Here is a 7,046-nt window from a genome sequence, read left to right as displayed (position 1 = left end):
AATATAGTTCCCTGTGCTATATAATAGGACCTTGTTGTTTATCCATTCTATATATAATAGCTTACATCTGCTAGCCCCAGCCTCCCACTCCATCCCTCCCCCAGCCCCCTCCCCCTTGGCAACCACAAGTCTGTTCTCTATGTCTGTGACTGTGTTTCTGTTTCATAGATAGGTTCATTTGTGTCATATTTTAGATTCCTCATATAAGTGATGTCATATGGTATTTGTCTTTCTCTTTCTGATTTACTTCATTTAGTATGATAATCTCTAGTTTTATCCATGTTGCTGCAGGTGGCATTATTTCATTCTTCTTATGGCTGAGTAGTATTCCATTGTGTAATATACCACGTCTTTCTTATCCATTCATCTGTCAATAGACATTGAGGTCATTTCCATGTCTTGGCTATTGTGAGTAGTGCTGGTATGAACGTAGAGGTGCACATATCTCTTTGAATTAGAGTTTTTGTCTGGATATATGCCCAGGAGTAGGATCACTGGATTATATAGTAATTCTATTTTTAGTTTTCTGAGGAACTACCATACTGTTTTCCACAGTGGCTGTACCAACTTACATTCCCACCAACAGTGTAGGAGGGTTCCCTTTCCTCCACACCCTCTCCAGTGTTTGTTATTTGTAGGCTTTTTAATGACGGCCATTCTGACTGGTGTGAGGTGATACCTCATTGTAATTTTGATTTGCATTTCTCTAATGATTAGAGTTGTTGAGCATCTTTTCATGTGCCTACTGGCCATCTGTATTTCTTCTTTGGAAAAAAATGTCTATTTAGGTCTTTTGACCATTTTTCAATTGGGTTGTTTTTTGTTGTTTAGTTGTATGAACTGTTTGTATATTTTGGAAATTAAGCCCTTGTCGGTTGCATCATTTGCAAATATTTTCTCCCATTCTGTAGGTTTTTTTGTTTTGTTTATGGTATGTCCTTTGCTGTGCAAAAGCTTTTAAGTTTATTTAGGTCCCATTTGTTTATTTTTTTGTTTTTATTTCCATTGCTTTGGGAGACTGACCTAAGAAAACATTGGTATGATTTATGACAGAATATTTTGCCTATGATCTCTTCTAGGAGTTTTATGGTGTTGTGTCTTATGTTTAAGTCTTTAAGTCGTTTTGAGTTTATTCTTGTGTATGGTGAAAAGGGTGTGTTTCTAACCTCGCTGATTCACACGTGGTTGTCCAACTTTCCCAACACCACTTACTAAAGAGACTTTTCCCCACTGTATATTCTTGCCTCCTTTGTCGAAGATTAATTAACCATAGGTGTGTGGGTTTATTTCTGGGCTCTCTATTCTGTTCCATTGATCCATATGTCTGTTTTGCTGGTTTGATTACTGTAGCTTTGTTGTACTGTCTGAAGCCTAGGAGGGTTATGCCTCCTGCTTTGTTCTTTTTCTTTAGGATTGCTTTGGCAGTTCTGGGTCTTTTATGGTTCCATATGCATTTCAGGGTTATTTCTAGTTCTGTGAAAAATGTCATGGGTAATTTGATAGGGATCACATTAAATCTGTAGATTGCTTTGGGTAGTATGGCCATTTTAACAATATTAATTCTTCCCATCCAAGAGTGTGAGAACCCATCTCAATTTACTGCCCTAGCCAACCAGACACACTGCACCAGGTGGAATTCTCTCACCTCACACTGAATTAGCATTGTATCAAAGTAAGTTTACACCAAAATATTGTTTCAAACCTTGGGATTAGTTACTCTACCCCATGACTGTCAGGTTACTCCACATACTGTTGGTCTAAATATTCTCTTCACATTGTTCTGTACTTCCCTAAACCCCCTTCTTGGGTTCTTTCTGCTGTTTCATTCAAATCTGCATTTTTTTTCTGGTGAACATGCTTGCCTACACATGGAAATACTTGGCTGTGCATTTCCTCTGTTCTAACCACAACTTGGCTTGGCCCTGAGAATTCCCCTTCCCATGTGTCTCTAACAAAGGACCACCAGTCAGTATCCTTCCCTCACCCCGTATTGCTCCAGATCTTTATGTGAAGCCCTGTCATAATTGGAAATCATACATTTACCTCCACACAGATCACATGAAGTAACAATTGAAGTTTTTTGCTTTTAACTGGAGAGTCACACTGATGATTATCACTGTTTTACCAAAAAGCTCAGATTAACAATTCAGTATCTCTTTGTCAACACAAATACAGAGGAATAGAATCATTACATAAATAATGAAGTTTGCTTGGCAAAACTTTAAAAACAAAGAAATTCTTAGAGGAACAATTTAACAAAAAAAGGTTCCTAGTGGTGAAAAGTTGGAAACCAGAAACTTCAATTGCAGCATATTTACTTCTTCCAAGACCCCCTAGGCAGAATGCTTGAACATTAGAAGGGCTGCCAGGAAGTTTGGGCGGGAGCCAAGCTGAGATGCTAGGCCAGGAAAGATATCAATCAGGTCAAACCCGCCCGGCTGGTTTATGACTTCTGGAAACCTCCAGGGTTTATACACACTAGCCCTCAGCTACAACCATCCCACTTCTCCTTGCCTGTAAATTTGAGAGTTAGTTGGTGAAACTGTAACACTTATTTAAAGTAACTCAGTCACTTTACAGATGAGGAATCTGATGCGTGAGGAGGAATGACTTGTTCAATGTCACGGAGTCAGGAGAGGAACTAAAACTCAAGTCACTTGTTGTCTCACTTGTTTCTGTTACACAACATGATAATGGGGTGAAACAGAAATTTTAAAAATACCACCAGGGAAGAAACCAAAATGAATTTACTTAATAATTAAAGAATGATAAATATATAAAAATATATATAAATAACAGTAAATTTACTAAAAATAAGATTCACTGCAAAGATAAATAAATATAATAAAATACCTCAGGCTGAGACTATCTAGTAAGAAATGTTTCTTCCTGTTTGTGTTTACTTACTGTATAAGATGAGCACCTACAAATACTAAGCCTTCACAACAGGAGACCATCCACATTAAATCTACATGTCCAATTGTTTAATCATTGTGAATAATTGAATCCACTGATTTCCTTTTCTTGCGAATATTTTTTGAAATGCCTAGTTGTTTATTGTGCTATAGATGTAGTCAGAGTTCTTAACGTATACTTCAGTTAGGTATATCAAGATGTTAGATGAAGATCTAGAACTTAGGAAAGCATATATATATATATATATATTTTTTTTTTTTTTTAAAAGCAATCATCCTGGTCTCAAACAGCTCTCAGTCAGGTGTGGGAGAGACACTAAACAGATCATTCCAGGATAAGGCCATCATTCCTGGGAGGGTGTTGTGTATAGGACATAGAACGTGAACAGCTGTGGTTGTGCATGTGAGAACAGATGACATCAAGGTGGAAAAAGGAATTTAATTACAACCGGCTTTTCAAGATTCCAAAATGTAAATACTATGAAGTATATCTTCCCCAGAGCACCTGAAAAGGGAGAAAAGGCTCACAGGTGTATCATATCACGGGATCACCACAGTGGAATTCAGGAAGGAGATGACTTCAATTAACGTTCGTGATTCGCTTTCCCAGCCTTTTGGGAAGAGTGGCAGTGGATGAGCTGACCACGCTTGTGTGTCTGTGAGGGGGATACGAGCTCTGTTGTTGGCACTTGCGACGTGGAGGTTGAATCAGGACGTGCAGTAACTTTGTGCTCATGAGCTCCCAGCAGCCTGACAAAGTGGAAAGAACAGGGGATTTAGAGCCAAGAAATGTTCTACTAAAATAGTAGTCTTTTGACGTGAAGCTCATTATCATACTTACCCAAGCTTCAGTTTCTTCATCTTTAAAGTAAGGAGAGCCAGAGCCACTGTGCAGGATTTCCAGAGGATAAAAACAAACGGGATCACATATGAAAGGCATTTGGCACTTAAGGGGACCACTCATCATTCTCCTGCCCTCTTCTCTCGCTGCTGGGTCCATTAAAGGACCTCCCCAGCCGGACACCCTATTCCCTGTATCACCCAGAACATCCTATTCACCACAGCCCCTCAGCCCATGCTTTCGTACCTGCCACTACTCTGATTGAAAAAAAAAAAGAAAAGGCAACTTGTCAAATGCTGCCTTTACCTGGAGAACCGGGTGTAAACTTTTCTGAAAGCACTCAAGGCCTTGCCTAACGTGCCTTTCCAACCCCTTTTTCATTCCTCCCAGACCTACCTGGGGACATGTGGGTGGGCGTGCAGCAGCCTTGCCACCTAGAACGCCCTTGTTTTTCTCCTCTACCCCTTCAACGCCTACAGATTTCCTTAAAGTTCAGCTTATACACTCACTGCCTTCTCGAACATCCCCAGGTAATGTTGGCTCATACTTGTAGCAGCCTCTTTGGAACTACGGCATGTATTGGCCATGCCATTAATTTAGATTCTTTTTTATAGCCAAATAATTTTATAGCCAAATAATTTTATAGCCAAATAATTCTCAGTTCTTTAATGTGTGAAGCCTTTGTGGTAGGTGCCTTCAGTACTTCTGGATTTGTTCCACATGTGAGGTCTCTTCTCCTCAATTAGACGACAAGTTTCTCAAGGGCAGGATAACGCCACTTATCACATATGTTTAATATTATCCACAGGATGGATGAAGTGGCATGGTCTAGAGAGAAGAAAAAACAGTATTTTCTTTGAAACAGGAGGCGCTTAGGTTTTGAGTACACTGGTTATATTTAATTAAAATGATTAATATAAATAAATAAAAGCATGAATTTTTCTCACCTCCAGCTTCTTGGGGATAAAATATATAGGTCAACCCTAAAAGATACAAATCTCTTATCTGCTGGTTCCTTAGTCACCACCTTCCATTCCAGATGAATGTGCATAGCCTGAGATGGAAAGAAAAAAACCCAGGTGGCAATTTAGTAAAGTTTTGACAAGCAGGTGTGCTCGCCACCCTTGTCAGTTCCCAGCACAGCATGAGGTCACCTGAGCAATGGACTTGAAACACAATTGAAACAAACAAGAGTAGATGGTGAATTTCTAGCCTGACTGCTCTTAAACCTATTCTTTCTTGGCCTCCCTTTGAAGTTCTGCAAAAATAAGGCTGATGAAGGGATTCTTTCATGTTCCCCAGGCCTCATGAAACCTATCCTAACACCTCCCACATTCTGTGCCTTTTCAGAACCTGGCTAAGGAAAGCAAACACACAGGCATGCCCCCCTAGAGTCCTCCATCACTGTGTGGGCCTTTCATTTCACAGTCCTCTTGAAAGTGTTATTTGTGAAGCTTAAAATATGCGAGCTTTCAGGGGGAGGAGACAGTTGCTCTGGAGAAAATAACACACCAGGATAAACCACATCACGTTGTTTCTTCTGGGACACATTTTGTTCTGGGAAAATGTCCTAATAGACTCTGAGTTCAGTGTTACTGCATATCACAGCACTGTGCCTGGGAAAATACAATGATATTTTGTTTGATGATATTGTAGTGAAATACTAGCTCTTCAGTACCATAAGCAGCAGACTGATGTGCAACATCTATTAGAAATAGCACTGAATATCTAATGTGTCAAACAGCTCTGTGTACAGGATTGGTTTCAGGGAGGGGAGGCAGACTTCATAAACGAAGGTGTGATACAAATTTTAGCACAATGCCAGCTGCTTTTTTATTCCAAAATGAAAACTAGAGGTGCAGCTTGCTGGGGAGACAGTACAATACAGTGTACAAAGCACAGTCTTGGGTCACAAAGACCTAAACAGTGGTAAAGGCACCATGATTTATGTGTTCTACACCTTTGGGTGAGTCACTTAGCTTCTTTGTAGTTTAGTTTCCTGATTTTACACATAGGTGTAATAACTCCTTCCTATGATTTTTCTCTTACTTTTTATGGTCAATATAATAATGTACAGCTCCTGAAATATGCTAAACAGTTAATGGTCATTGTGGTTCTTGTCATTATCATGATGAAGGATCAACAGATGTTGTGCAGCCTCTGACAGAACTGCTGCCCCAACATCTTTCTCACCAGCATCAAATCATCTACCCTTACACACAGGGAGAGCAAGACCATGACAGGCCCCTAGCATTCTCATGACTGCTGAAGGCACTCTGACTTTCCCTGAAGTCTGCTGATAAGAAAAATGTAAAGAATGAGAAACATAAAAGCTGTTGGGATTTATGGGCTATGAGCATTCCTGATCTCAAGAAATCCATTTCTTTACTTTATAGGCAGTTTTAACTACCAATACAGTGCCCCATAACCAAAACTTTAGACTCCTATCCATCAGAAATTCGAAATTTTTTTCCTTCAATCTTTCTTTGTATATTAATCTTACATTACTGCTGACCTAGTGGTAACACAAATTTATCATCAAACAGTTCTGTCAGTCAGACATCTGACACGGGTCTCACAAAGTGTTTGCAGGGCTACATTCCTTCTAGGGTTAAATCCATTTTCTTGCATTTTAAATTCTCTAGAAGTCACCCACCTCCCTTCCTCCACCTTCAAAACCAGCAACATTACATCTCTCTGACCCTACTTATGTTGTCACATTGCTTTCTCTGACCCCCCTCTTTGCCTCCCTCTTCCACTCTTAAGAACGCTTGTGATTATGTTGAGCCCACATGGATGATCCAGGATAACCACTCTGTTTTAAGGTCAGCTAATTAACAACTTAATTGTATCTGCTACCTTAATTTCCCTTTGCCATGTAACCTAACATATTCACAGGTTCTAAGTATTTATTAGGATATGGGCATTTTGGGGCTAGCTATTATTCTGCCTAACTCAGTTTGGCTTTAGATCTTTTTCCAAGAAAAGAAACAACTGCAAAGAACCAAGTTTTGCCATCTACCCTCACAAACAGGGAGAGAAGGCAATCTAAACATTTAAGCACCAATTGTGTCAGTCACTTTACATTTGTTAATTCATTTAAGCCTCAGGACAGAACCCTTAGGTAGGCTAGAAGGACCTGCTTGCCTCTCTCTCCCTATTTCTGTAACCCTAGTGTGGACCTTCATTGCACACATATAAATTCTGAGACTAAAGAAAATGCTATGAAGAACAGAAATCAGAGAGTTTGTGACTGAGGTCAAAAAAGTTTAATTTGATATCCTTTTTCC

General features: G+C 39.5%; 1 long non-coding RNA gene across 1 annotated transcript in view; it reads right to left on the bottom strand.

Moving 5' to 3' along the window:
- Window positions 1-3,347: 3,347 nt before the first annotated feature.
- LOC118906196 overlaps window positions 3,348-7,046 on the bottom strand; it is a 58,171-nt gene continuing 54,472 nt past the window's right edge. Inside the window, exons 3-5 of the long non-coding RNA XR_005022439.1 lie at window positions 4,704-4,810; window positions 3,757-4,584; window positions 3,348-3,665 (exon numbers count right to left, since the gene is read on the bottom strand). This is a non-coding gene — a long non-coding RNA (uncharacterized LOC118906196). The remainder of the gene's footprint in view (window positions 3,666-3,756; window positions 4,585-4,703; window positions 4,811-7,046) is intronic.

The sequence above is a fragment of the Balaenoptera musculus genome, chromosome 13, assembly GCF_009873245.2.
Source record: "Balaenoptera musculus isolate JJ_BM4_2016_0621 chromosome 13, mBalMus1.pri.v3, whole genome shotgun sequence".
Classification (NCBI taxonomy): domain Eukaryota; kingdom Metazoa; phylum Chordata; class Mammalia; order Artiodactyla; family Balaenopteridae; genus Balaenoptera; species Balaenoptera musculus.
This window is presented reverse-complemented; position numbering and strand designations above follow the sequence as displayed.